Here is a 13,657-nt window from a genome sequence, read left to right as displayed (position 1 = left end):
ACCACGCCCGGCTAATTTTTTGTATTTTTAGCAGAGACGGGGTTTCACCGTGGTCTCGATCTCCTGACCTCGTGATCCGCCCGCCTCGGCCTCCCAAAGTGCTGGGATTACAAGCGTGAGCCACCGCGCCCGGCCAGTAATTGCGGTTTTTGCCATTAATATTAGGTTGGTGCAAAAGTAATGGCAGTTTTTGCAAAGTCATTTTTTTGCACACAAAGTAACATATTGATGGGCTCCAGGGATTAGGATGTGGACATCTTTGGGCACCTGTATGCAGCCTGTTACACTCAGTAAAGAAGTAAGGGAAAATGAGTGTCACGTAGGTATCTGACCATCTCAGCCATGGTGAAATGGGAAAAGTTCCCTCATCTCCCTTACAGGGCGTGCAATAGGGGTGTGGCTCACTCCTTCAGTGCCCCACTGCGCAAACCCCTCGGAGGTGCAGGCAGACTGGGAGGTTGTGGGGTTCCGACCCCTCGGCAACATCTAGGGGTGAATGTTTATAGCTCCTGAAGCCCCAGTGGGCGTGTGTTACAGGGTGCTCTTTTAGTTTAGCCGTCCATAGGCGGCTTCTGTCACTCAGCTCAATTAGATCCCCTGCCTTATCACAAGGATGGAGGGTTTTCTGTATCCCGGGTTTCTCGCCTTTGTGTACCGGAAGAATCAGATCACACGTGGCCTTGGAGAATGAGTGCAAGGTTTTATTGAGTGGAGGTAGCTCTCAGTAGATGGGGGAGCCAGAAGGGAGAGATGGTTTTCCCCTGGAGTTGCAGGCCGCTTAGCAATCCAGGCTTTCCTCCGACCTTCCCCGCCAAACTCCATGTAGTTCTGCTGCTCAATGGCCGCCGGCCCGCTGGCGTCCGCCGGTGTACTCTTCCGCTGGCGTGCTCCCCTCGAGGTCCGGCTGCTTGTGTCTTCTTCCGCCGATGTGTTCCTCTCAATGCCCAGGCACTTGTGCGTCTGCCTGCTAGGTCTCGAGGTGTTTATAAGCACAGACTGGGGGCATAGCAGGCCAGAGTGGTCTTGGGAAATGCAACATTTGGGCAGGAAAACAGGAGTGCCTGTCCTCACTTAGGTCCGTGGGCACAGGCCCACAGGTGGAGCCCTAGCCAGGGTCCACACCCTCCTCCACCCAGCACTTCCCTGCCCCCCTTCCATATGAACAGCGCTGTAAATGAAAAAGTAGATGACTGATTTTTATGTAGATTCATGGAGCTACGAGTACACTCAGCCTAGACCTATCTGTAACCTCTATGTGCCTACCAAATTTTATGGTAGATCCTTAACATGTAAGCACTTTTCGTTGGTTTGTTTTTGAGACACAGTCTCGCTCTGTCGCCCAGGCTGGAGTGCAGTGGCATGATCTCGGCTCACTGCAACCTCTGCCTCCTGGGTTCAAGTGGTTCTTCTGCCTCAGCCTCCCAAGTACCTGGGATTACAGGCGTGCACCACGACACCTGGCTATGGGGTTTTGCCATGTTGACCAGGCTGGTCTTGAACTCCTGACCTCAGGTGATCCGCTTGCCTCAGTCTGCCAAAGTGCTGGGATTACAGGTGTGAGCCACCCCGCCTGGCCTCTTGTGAGCATTTTAATTGCCACTAAAAGATATGATAGGCTGTGATTTTGTTTCAGGGTAAAGTGAGCCACACAGCGAAGTACATTTAAACATGCTTTAGCAAGATAGCTATTCACATACCATGAGATTTCATCCTACACCAGTCAGAATGGCTACTATTAAAAAAACAAACAAAAAACCCCAGAAAAAACAGATGTTGGTGAGGATGCAGAGAAAAGGGAACACTTATGCACTGCTCACGGGAATGTAGATTAGTACAATCTCGAAGAAAAAGGGTGTGGAGATTTCTCAAATGACCAAAAATAGAACTATCATGCAATCCAGCAACCCACTACTGGATATGTACCTGAAGGAAAAGAAATCATTATATCAAAAAGATACTTGCACTGGCTGGGTGGGGTGGCTCATGCCTGTAATCCCAGCACTTTGGGAGGCTGAGGCAGGTGGATCACTAGAGGTCAGAAGTTCGAGACCAGCCTGGCCAACATGGTGAAACACTGTCTCTAATAAAAATACAAAAATTAGCCAGTTGTGGTGGTGCACACCTGTATCCCCAGCTACTCGGGAGGCTGAGGCAGGACAATTGCTTGAACCCGGGAGGCAGAGGTTGCAGTGAGCCGAGATGGCGCCTCTGCACTGCAGCCTGGAAGACAGAGCGAGACTCCATCTCAAAATGAAAAGAAAAGGTACCTGTACTGGAAGCCCTATTTACAATAGCAAAGATATGGAATCAACCTAAGTGTCCATCAATGGATGATGGGATAAAGAAAATGTGGTATATATACATAGTGGAACACTATTTAGCCACAAAAAGGAATGCAACCATGTCTTTTGCAGCAACATGGATGAAAGTGGTGGTCATTTTCTTAAGTAAAACAACTCAGAAACAAAAAGACAAATACTACGTGTTCTCACTTATAAGTGGGAGCTAAATAATGTTTCCAAATAGGCGTAGAGTGTGGAATAATAGACATTGCTAACCAGGAAGGGTAGGAGGGGGGTGAGGGATAAGAAGCTACTTAATGGGCACAATATTCATTATGCCAGTGATGGATATTTCACCACTGCGCAATCTGTCTAGGTTACAAAATCACACTTGTACCCCATAAATTAATACAATTTTTTTTAAAAACCAATTACGCTGCTTCTAAAAGTCATAATTTAAAAAGTCAAGCGATAGAAAATGCATTTGTTGATTTAATCGTTTGTCTAGTTAATAAATCACACAATGTCGAGTGTATTGATGTAGATTGAACTCCACATGGGCCTAAATTGTGTTAATCCCACTTGCTGAATTCTTTACTCAGGCAGGGAGGTTGGAATGTGAACTCCTGGCTGCACTCTGCATCTCAGCAGGAACAGCATGCGCTGTCTTGCCTGTCTGCCCCTGCAGATCAGTAGCAACCTGTCTGAAGTGCAAATAGAGAACCAGTGTGGGGATGTGTCTGGGCTAAGCAGAGAAAATCACTTCTAGAAATCACTGATGTCTGCCAAGGGCTGGGAGAAAGGAGGACACAGGGGCATTCAATTAGCACACCTGCCCTCATCAGTCCGAATGCTATTTCAGTGCAAACTTTGATTGCATTGTGTCTTTGTTTTACGCTGCTGATAAAGACATACCTGAGACTGGGAAGAAAAAGAGGTTTCATTGGACTTACAGCTCCACATTGCCGGGGAGGCCTCAGAATCATGACGGGAGGTGAAAGGCACTTCTTACATGGCGACAGCAAGAGAAAATGAGGAAGATGCAAAAGTGGAAACCCCTGATAAAACCATCAGATCTCATGAGACCCACCCACTACCATGAGAACAGTATGGGGGGAACTGCCCCCATGATTCAAATTATCTCCCACTGGGTCCCTCCCACAACACATGGGAATTACAAGAGTAATTCAAGATGAGATTTGGGTGGGGACACAGCCAAACCATATCACATTGGTAACATGCTTGCCTGTGTAGTTTTAGGAATGTGCTTCTCCAGCCTACTAAAACCTAATTTTAACATAGAATATCTTATTTCAATTTTTAAAGATTTTTCTAACAGCTTTTTCGGGGAAAAAAAGATTTATATCAGTTTATTTACTGAAACAAAGATAATAGATTTGTTTGTAAATATCTCCTAATTATGCAATATGGAAACTTCAAAGGAAAGTGAGCGTCTTTGTTTGTTGTTGTTGTTGTTGTTTTGTTTTGTTTTGTTTTTGAGATAGGGTCTCAATCTGTCACCCAGGCTGGAGTGCAGTGGTGCAATTATGGCTCACTGTAGCCTTGACCTCCTGGGCTCAGGTAATCCTCCTTCCTCAGCCTCCTGAGTAGCTGGGGCTACAGGTGTGCACCACCATGCCCAGCTAACGTTTATATTTTTTGTAGAGACAAGGTCTCATTATGTTGCCCAGGCTGGTCTCAAACTCCTGGACTAGAGCGATCCTCCTGCCTTGGCCTAATAAAGTTCTGGGATTACAGGCGTGAGCCACCACACCCAGCCTTCATTTTTAACATCTTATAACACCTATACGAGATCACTTGATTTCCAGGCACATCATGTTCTATCACTGGTTTCTTCAAAATTTATTAGAGCAATTTTATCTTGTGTATATTTGTTAGTAATTGTATCACAAATGATTTAATACAGTAATTATTATAATATGTATTGTTAATAATGCAAATAATATATATTATATAAATATATGTCTTTAAGTATATTTTATAAGTTATATAGGTGTACAAGATATATTATAAACTTATATCATATTCATAAAATACACACTATATTATATTATATATAATATATTGCATATAAGTTACACGTGGTGGCCCATGCCTGTAATCCCAGCACTTTGGGAGGCCAACACAGGTGGATCATAAGGTCAGGAGATTGAAACCATCCTGGCCAACATGATGAAACCCCATCTCTACTAAAAATACAAAAATTAGCCGGGCATGATGTAGCTACTCGGGAACCTGAGGCAGGAGAGTCGCTTGAACTCGGGAGGCAGAGGTTGCAGTGAGCTGAGATCTCGCCACTGCACTCCAGCCGGGGCGACGCAGTGAGACTCTGTCTCAAAAAAAAAAAGTTACATATGAATATATAACTTGCATCATAGCATAAATATCTTTCTATAATATGTAATATTTATGTTATTGATGATATATTCATTCTATTATATAATATATTCATATATTATATTTATATATTTGTATATTATATATTATACATTCATTTAAATATATCTAACATTTATCTAATCAAGTTATCTAATTATCTAACTTAAAACATCTCAATAAAATTTATATTTTATAGTATATCAATACATTTAAATGTATCAACATCAATATATTGTGTATTATGAAATATGTATGTATTATAATACAATAAATTCATATTTATTCAAACATGTATACATTTAGTTATGCACTTAAATATGTATGAATATCTTATGCAGATTTCAATATTAATTAGATAAGCATGCAAACATATTTTCCCTTTGCCTTTAGGGAGTTCATTATTCTGTATAAGTTTTCCTTCTTTTTCAGCTGGAAAAAACATAAATAAACTTGAGTTAAAATCTAAATGCTTGATCTGTTTATTCCAACATTTCTTACACTTAGTTTATCTGTCTATGGCTCATACGACTTACATGGATTGCTTGAAAGAGTTATTGGTAGGGTTGTGGTAGGGTTATTGGGGTAGGGGTTTAAGCAGAATTAAATGTAGGGAACTGAGTTCCCCCTAGAAGCACAAGCAGAGACTAGGATTTGAGGGTAAGGTGTTTATGGGGAGGTGATACCAGGAAGGACCCATTGGAGAACCAGAAAACGAGACAGTCGAGGCCCCATTCCAGAAACCTTCATTGAGCTAATCCGAGTGTTTGACCTGGGACTGTGCATTTTTGGCAAACACTCAAGTTGTTTCTGAAGCAAGTAGAGTATGGATCGTGCATCTCCCAGAGGATACTCTGATTTGAAGGAATCTCCTGTTTACACTGGCTCCTTGGCTTTTTTGAGTGATAACCCTGACTGGGCCCATGACAGGTTAATTTCACCTTGAGAAAGAGTAGTTCAGGGACGCTGGCTCTTCTGTTAATCTTCCTAGTTATTCACAAGGGTGCCCAATGGCTCACAGGTGAGAAGACCAAGGTACAGCAGGGGGGATCGGCAGTCAATTCCTACCACTAGAAATGACTCACATTGTGGCCCAGTAATTCCTGATGTACAGTGCATTATTACTGGATAAATGGCTGCCTCCTGGGAAGATACAGAATTCACAGGCCCTCACCCATTTGCCAGCTTATTAATTTTCTATGGCTGTTGTCACAAATTGCTATAAACTTAATTGCTTAAATGATGCAATTTCATTTTCTTACACTTCTACAGTTCGGTAATTCTGGAGGTGAGAAGTTCAACAAGAGCCTCATTGGGCTAAAATCAAGATGTCAGTAGGCTCGGCGTCACGCAACGTAACAATGTAATAAACCTGCACGTGTATCCCTTAATCACAAGTACAAGTTGGCAGTTATTTTAAAAAATAAAAACCTTCACCAAGAGTGAAAAATCCTTGTGGATTTCCTTCTGGAATCTCTTTTGAACAGATGTATGGTGTATTCATTTTTTAAACCTGATCTTTGGTCTGATACAAATGTTGATTTTTTTCCTAATTTTTACATTAAATCATTCATTAAAGTGGTTATAATTATAAAAGTGAAAAAAATAGCAAAAAGGTATCAGTAGGGCTGCATTCTATTAGAGAAATGTTGGGCAGAATTCATTTCCTTGCTTTTAAGGGATAGTGGCAGAATTGTTTCTTGTGGTTGTAGAATCGAGGTCTCCCTTTCTGGCTGGCTATAAACTGAACGTCATTTCCAGCTTCCAGAGACCACCATACTCATCTCTGGTGCTGGGATTACAGGCATGAGCCACAGCCCCCAGCCTTTTAATTTTTTTGAGATAAGGTCTTGCTCTATCACCCAGGCTGGAGTGCAGTGCCATGGTCATAGCTCACTACAGCCTCCAATTCCTAGGATCAAGCATTTCTCTTGCCTCAACTTCCAGAGTAGCTGATATTACAGGTACGTGCCTCTATATCTGGCTATTTTTTTTTTTTTTTAGTAGAGACAATGTCTTGCTATGATGTCCAGGCTGGCCTTGAACTTTGTCTACTTTTAAGGACTCTCATGATTAGATTGGGCCCAGCCTGAATAATCTAGGACAATCTCCCAATTTTAAGGTTGAGTGAGTTAGCCACCTTAATTCCATCTGCAACCTTTATTCCCTTTCTCCATTGCAGGGTACCATATTCACAGGAGATTGGGATGTGGCCCTGTTTTGGGGGCCATTATCCTGCCTCCTATACCTTTCTCTCTTCGACTCTGGCTCATGTCTGCCATGGAATCTTGTCTCCACCTGATAGCCCAGAACCGCCCCAAATGCTGACCAGTTTTGACACACAGAATTCTCAATAGGCTCAGCTCCTCAGGTGATAGGCACTGAATCCAAGCACATCTGACAGCCACACCAAGGCCATGGTGCTCCAAAGGAGCATTCAAAGCTCTTTCAGCGTACACCACAACACTCTCCACCCAGTGTCTGAGCATGGCTCATGGGCCTGGGGCCCGTGTTGACCCAAACTCTTGGTCAGTGTGGTAACCCACCTGATATTTCTCATTGATTTTCATGTTGCCTCTAACCTGAATGGTATTAGTTTGGTACACTTGCTGTAAAAAATTACCTCTTCTTGCTCTATCACCTGCCTCAGCTGCCTGGGGTCCTAGTGGTTCACTGCACTGTGAAGACAGATTCCAGATGCAGGGAAATCGCACCTCCAATCCCAGACGCTGTGTCCAGCAAAGGCTCCATGGCTCTGGCCCACAGGGGTGGCCTGGACACCTCTTGCATCCTCGTGTGGCTGAAGGAAAAAGGCCATGATGTCATTGTCTACCTGGCCAACATCGGCCAGAAGGAAGACTTCAAGGAAGACAAGAAGAAGGCATGGAAGCTTGGGGCCAAAAAGGTGTTCATTGATGATGTCAGCAGGGAGTTTGTGGAGGAGTTCATCTGGCCGACCATCCAGTCCAACACCCTGTATGAGGACCACTACCTCCTGGGCACCTCTGTGGCTAGGCCCTGCATCGCCCACAAACAAGTGGAAATCACCCAGCAGGAGGGGGCCAAGTGTGTATCCTGTGGCATCATGGGAGAGGGGAGCCATCAGGTCCGGTTTGAGTTCACCTGCTCACTGGCCCTCAGATTAAGGTCATTGCTTCCTGGAGGATGCCCGAGTTCTACAGCTGGTTCAAGGGCCTCAGTGATCTCATGGTATACGCAAAGCAGCATCGGATTCCCATCCCAGTCACTCTCAAGAACCCGTGGAGCACGGACGAGAACCTCATGCATATCAGCTACGAGGCTGGAATCCTGGAGAAACCCAAGTGCCATAAGCACCTCCAGGTCTCTACATGAAGACTAAGGACCTTACTAAAGCCCCCAACACCCCTGACATTCTCAAGATTGAGTTCAAAAAAGGGGTCCCCATGAAGGTGACCAAAGTCAAGGATGGCGCCACCCACCAGACTTCCTAGGAGCTCTTCGTGTACCTGAACGAAGCTGCAAGCAAGCACGGCCTGGGCCATATTGACATTGTGGAGAACCGTTTCATTGCAATGAAGTCCTGAGGTATCTACGAGACCCCAGCAGGCACCATCCTTTACCATGCTCATTTACACATCCAGGCCTTCACCACGGATCGGGAAGTGTGCAAAATCAAACAAGGCCTGGGCTTGAAATTTGCTGAGCTGGTGTACACCGGTTTCTGGCACAGCCCTGAGTGTGAATTTGTCCGCCACTGCATCACCAAGTCCCAGGAGTTAGTGGAAGGGAAAGTGCAGGTGCCCGTCTTCAAGGGCCAGGTGTACATCCTCAGACAGGAGTCCCCACTGTCTCTCTACAACGAGGAGCTGGTGAGCATGAGTGTGCAGGGCGATTAGGAGCCAGTTGATGCCACCGGGTTCATCACTATCAGTTCCCTTAGGCTGAAGGAATATCATCTTCTCCAGAGCAACGTCACTGCCAAATGGACCCCTATACAAGTGGGAGCTGGGGCCTCCTCACTTTGCAGATCTCCCAAGTACAGGCACTAATTCTTGTGATAATTTGTAATTGTGACTTGTTTTCCCCAGCTGGCAGCGTAGTGGGCCTGCCAGGCCCCAGCTTTGTTCCCTGGTCCCCCTGAAGCCTACAAAAATAGTCATCAAAGGGAAGGGTGGGGGGCAGCTGCAGTGGGGAGCTGTAAAATGACATTTTTTTGAGACAGGTTCTGACTCTGTCACCCAAGCTGGAGTGCAGTGGCTCAATCTCGGCTCACTGCAACCTTCACCTCCCGGGTTCAAGTGATTCTCATCCCTCATCCCCCATTCTCATTCTCATTCCTCAGTAGCTGGGATTACAGGCGCACACCACTATGCCTGGCTAATTTTTGTATTTTTAGTAGAGACAAGGATTCACCATGTTGGCCAGGCTGGTCACGAACTCCTGACCTCAGGTGATCTGCCCACCTCGGCCTCCCAGAGTGCTGGCCTTACAGGGGTAAGTCAACACGCCTGGCAAGAAATGACAATTAAAAGAAGATTAAAAAAAAAAAAAATGACCTCCTACTGGGTGGCTGAAAGCAACATAAATGTATTATCTCCCAGTTCTGTTTTTTTCAAAATTTGTTAATTTTTGTGCGTACATAGAAGGTGTATATATGTTTGGAATATCTGCAATGTTTTGATACAGGCATTCAATGCATAATAATCACATCACAGAGAATGGGGTATCCAGCCCCTCAAGCATTTACCCTTTGTGTTACCAATAATCCAATTATACTCTTTTAGTTCTTTTTAAATGTAAAAGTAAGTCATTTTTGATCTCCTAGTTCTCTTGTTGGCCTCTCCCTAGCTTCCAGTAGCCACTGGCAATCCTTGGCATTCCGGGACCTGTGGCTGCATCACTGCAGTCCCTGCCTCCATCTCCATGTGGCCTTCTCCTCTGTGTCTGTGTATCCTCTTCTGTCTCCTAGAAGGACACCTGCCATTGCATTTAGGGCCCAACCTAATCCAGGATGATCTCGTTTTGAGATCCTTGACTTAGGTATATCTGCAAAGACCCTATTTGCAAATGAGGTCCCATTCACAGGATCTGGGCATTAGGACATAGATACATCTTTTCAAGACCACAGTTTAAGCCACTACAGGTGTACTTAGTTCCCTCTGGAGGCTCTAGGGGAGGGTCCTTCCTGCCTCTCCCAGCTCCTGGGGGCTCCAGGCATCCCTGGGCTTGTGGCTGCATCAATCCAGTCTCTGCCTCTGTCTCCACGTGGCCTTCTCCTCTGTATCTGTATCTCCTCTTCTGTCTCTTACAAGTACACCTGTCATTGCATTTAGGGTCCTGAATCCAGCATGACTTCATCTTGACATCCCATACTAATTACATTTACAAAGACTCAATTTCCAAATAAGGTCCTATTTCAAAGTTTCGAGTGGACATGGAATTTTTTTAGTGGGGAAGGTGGGGAGAAGACACAGAATACCTGTTGTGTTTCCCGCATCCTCTGGCTCCCGCTGTTTTCTCCCAGCCAGTGGGATCCTGGTCTCTCACATCCAGCCATTAACTGGAATCTTGCCTGCAGGGAGCTTCCCCAAACGCCTGCCCTGACTGGCTCCAATTGGATTATGTATTCCCCGTCTAATTGTATCACCACAATTATCACAACGTATATCTCATGATCATCGTCCCCAGTTTAGGGACTTTACCTTCAACCATCCTTTCATTAAAATGGCTTATTAAGGTGCTTACTGCAAGTTAGACTATGTAACTGGTTATATTTTTAAAATACCTGAATTGAACAACATAATTTGACCTCCTACTCTCTGTTTGTCCTAGAAAAAAGCAGTAAGTACACAAGAATTAGAGTCTTAAAATATGAGAGCTTTTCAGGTTGGGCACGGTGGCTCACGCCTGTGATCCCAACACTTGGGGAGGCCAAGGCAGGAGGAGCACTTGAGCCCAGGATTTCAAGACCACGTGGGCAACATGATGAGACCCCTCTCTCTACAAAAAATACAAAAAAATTAGCCGGTGTGGGAGCACGCACCTGTAGTTCCAGCTACTCAGGAGGCTAAGGTGGGAGGATCACTTGAGCTCAGGAGGTGGAAGCAGCAGTGAGCTATAATCAGACAACTGCATTCCAGCCTGGGCAATAGAGCAAGACCCTGTCTCAAAAATAAAATAAAATAAAATAAAATAAAATAAAATAAAATAAAATATGAATTGAACAACGTAATTTGATCTCCTGCCCTGTGTCCATCCTAGAAAAAAGCACTAGATGCCCTTGAATTCGAATCTTAAAATATGAGACCTTTGTTCTAAATGAACCACCCACACTCTCCACACCTGTTGTGAAGAAATAACTAAAATGCCCTAATTTTGTTTACTTAGCAGAATCCCCTATATCCCTAAGTGACTCATAGCCTGTTGCTGTTATGTAACAGCTTGCTAGAGAGACTAAACATTTCAGGATTGTTAAGGGAACAAAATGCAAGTAAGGTGTTCCTGCAGAAACATTGCCCCTGGCTATGAACACCTATGAGACACTTGGAAAATGATGTCGTTTTGTTTTGTTTTATGGGAAGACAGATACACTGCATATTGCCCACATATGGAAACCATAGTCTGAGTATATAACCTGGGTGGCCAAATTAGTTGCAAACAAAGATACAGTAGCAATAATACAGTGTAACCCTGAGAGAAGGAGAATGAACAGATCCACAATAGGTCAGAAGATCTGAAGTTGCATCCACCTTTATTCATTAGGAAGCCTATAAAAAGCAGGAAACAGTAGCTAATGTGCTTAATTCATGTTTAAAGAATAATTGAAGTAACAGATATCAGTGTGTTTTCAAAAGAAATAAAATTCAATGGCTGCAGTTTCCTATCTGGTTATATAATTCCCATGACTAAGTTAAACCCACAACACCCTTGCCGATAGCGATAGGCAGTGATATTTCAATTCGTTTAGGGGTAGGTTTGTTCCACATTCCACCAGCTCTATTGTGTGGGTTTTCCTTTTAGGGAGATAAAAATCCACCTCTAGGTAAGTTTCATGGATCACAGATACACTGCTAGGGACCCTGTAGAATGTCTGTGATATTTTGACTACACAGCAGCCCTTCAAATCTTAATGGCACACACAAAAAAATAATCATGCTTCCTGTGTCTTAATTTGGTTTAGAATAAATATGCACTCATGCATGTTGAGGTTAAGAGTCTCCTATGGTCTGCATGTCTATGTCCCACCCCAAATTCATATACTGAAATCCTTACCCGAAAGGTGATGGTGTTGGGCGGTAGGGCCTTTGGGAGGTGATGAGGTCGTAAGGTGGAGCCTCATGAGTGGGATCAGTGCTCTTAGAAAAAGGGCCCCAGAGAGTTCTCTCGCCCCTTCCACCATGTGAGGACACAGCCAGAAGGCTCCATCTTTATCCAGGAAGCGGGTCCTAACAAGACACTGAATCTGCCCTGCCTTGACCTTGGACTCCCAGCCTCCAGAAATGTGAGCAGTAAATGTCTGCTGTTTGTGAGCCCCCCAGGCTATGTTATTTTGCTAGAGAAGTCTGAGTGGACTAGAATACGGTTCCTTACACCAACTTTCGCTTTTCTATATTTCTTCAAATTCACGCACTCAGTGCCAGGAGTATCTGGATGAGACCAGGTTGCGAGTCCTCACTAGACACTGAATCTGCCATTCCTTGATATTAGACTCCCAGCCCCAGGACTATGGGAAATCAATGTCTGCTGTTTATAAGCCATGCAATCAAAGGTATTTTGTTACAGAAGTCTGAATTGACTGGGATACAGTTTCTTATAGCAGCATTCACTCTACTATATCCCTTCAAAACAGAGCACTCAGCACTGTGGGTATTTGTCAGTCTTGGTTTACATTCAACCAGTTGTAGACATTTCTAAAAGTTTTTCAAGCCACTGAGTCATCTCTGCTCATCAGGTATGGTGTGGAGAGGTTCAGAACACCTGCCTTATCCAGCTGGGTCTGCTATCATCACAGGGATCCTTACAAAAGGGAAGTGGGAGAGTCAAAGCTACAGAAAAGACACAGGCTGCAGGTTGGCATGATATAATTTGAAGATATAGGAAGGGGTCATAAACCAAGGAATGCAGGCAGCCTCTAGAAACTGGAAACAGAAAGAAATCGTTTTTCTCCTAAAATACTGAAAACACAGCTCTGCAGACATCTTTATTTTATTCTGATGTCCAAAACTGTAACAGAATAAATGGGTGCTGTTTTAAGCAACGACATGGGTTTTAATTTGTGACAGCAGCCACAGACTTGCACACTCATTGTCCTGCTGGTCAACCTTCCCTACAAGACAAATGCACCCCAGGCCCTTTGCACCTGCTGGCCCCTCTGCTTGGAAGCTTCTTTCTCCAAATACTGAATGATTTATTCCAACACCACCTCCTCAGAGTGGCTTTTCACCTGTCCCTTTCCAAAATAATCTTCTCCTTTCCTTTTGCCCTGATTCACTTTTGGAAACAGTTCCTATGTGAGTTTAGTGTTCATTTTACTGCATTTGTTTCTCTCACTAGAATGTGAGCTCAATGGAAGCTTCGGCGTTCTCACTCATGGCCCTGTGTAGGGTTAGGGTTAGGGTTAGGCAATCTGGAGCCATCAATAGCTATTGAATGAACAAGCATGGCCAGGTCTATGTTTAGAGGGTCAACTTCAGGACAGGGACATAATATCTCCTTAAGCAGCGAGGAAGTCAGCAAGAGCCATCAATCTGTCATAGGGAAAGAGTAGAAGCACACATATTGCAAGTGGAAATCAGAGTTAGGGGACACTCCATGGGTCTCTCTGATTCTGAGACACCCGACTGCATGGTGAGACATTGTATTAGTCCATTTTCACACTGCTGATAAAGACATACCTGAGACTGGGACATTTATAAAAGAAAGAGGTTTAATGGACTTACAGTTCCACTTGGCTGGGGAGGCCTCAGAATCATGGCAGAAAGCAAGGAGGAGCAAGT

The 13,657-nt window shown here is 44.3% G+C and overlaps 1 pseudogene; it reads left to right on the top strand.

Moving 5' to 3' along the window:
* Positions 1-750: 750 nt before the first annotated feature.
* On the top strand, positions 751-13,264 carry LOC116812246 (argininosuccinate synthase-like; annotated as a pseudogene).
* Positions 13,265-13,657: the final 393 nt, after the last annotated feature.

The sequence above is a fragment of the Hylobates moloch genome, unplaced genomic scaffold, assembly GCF_009828535.3.
Source record: "Hylobates moloch isolate HMO894 unplaced genomic scaffold, HMol_V3 SCAFFOLD_7, whole genome shotgun sequence".
In the NCBI taxonomy this organism is placed as follows: domain Eukaryota; kingdom Metazoa; phylum Chordata; class Mammalia; order Primates; family Hylobatidae; genus Hylobates; species Hylobates moloch.
This window is presented reverse-complemented; position numbering and strand designations above follow the sequence as displayed.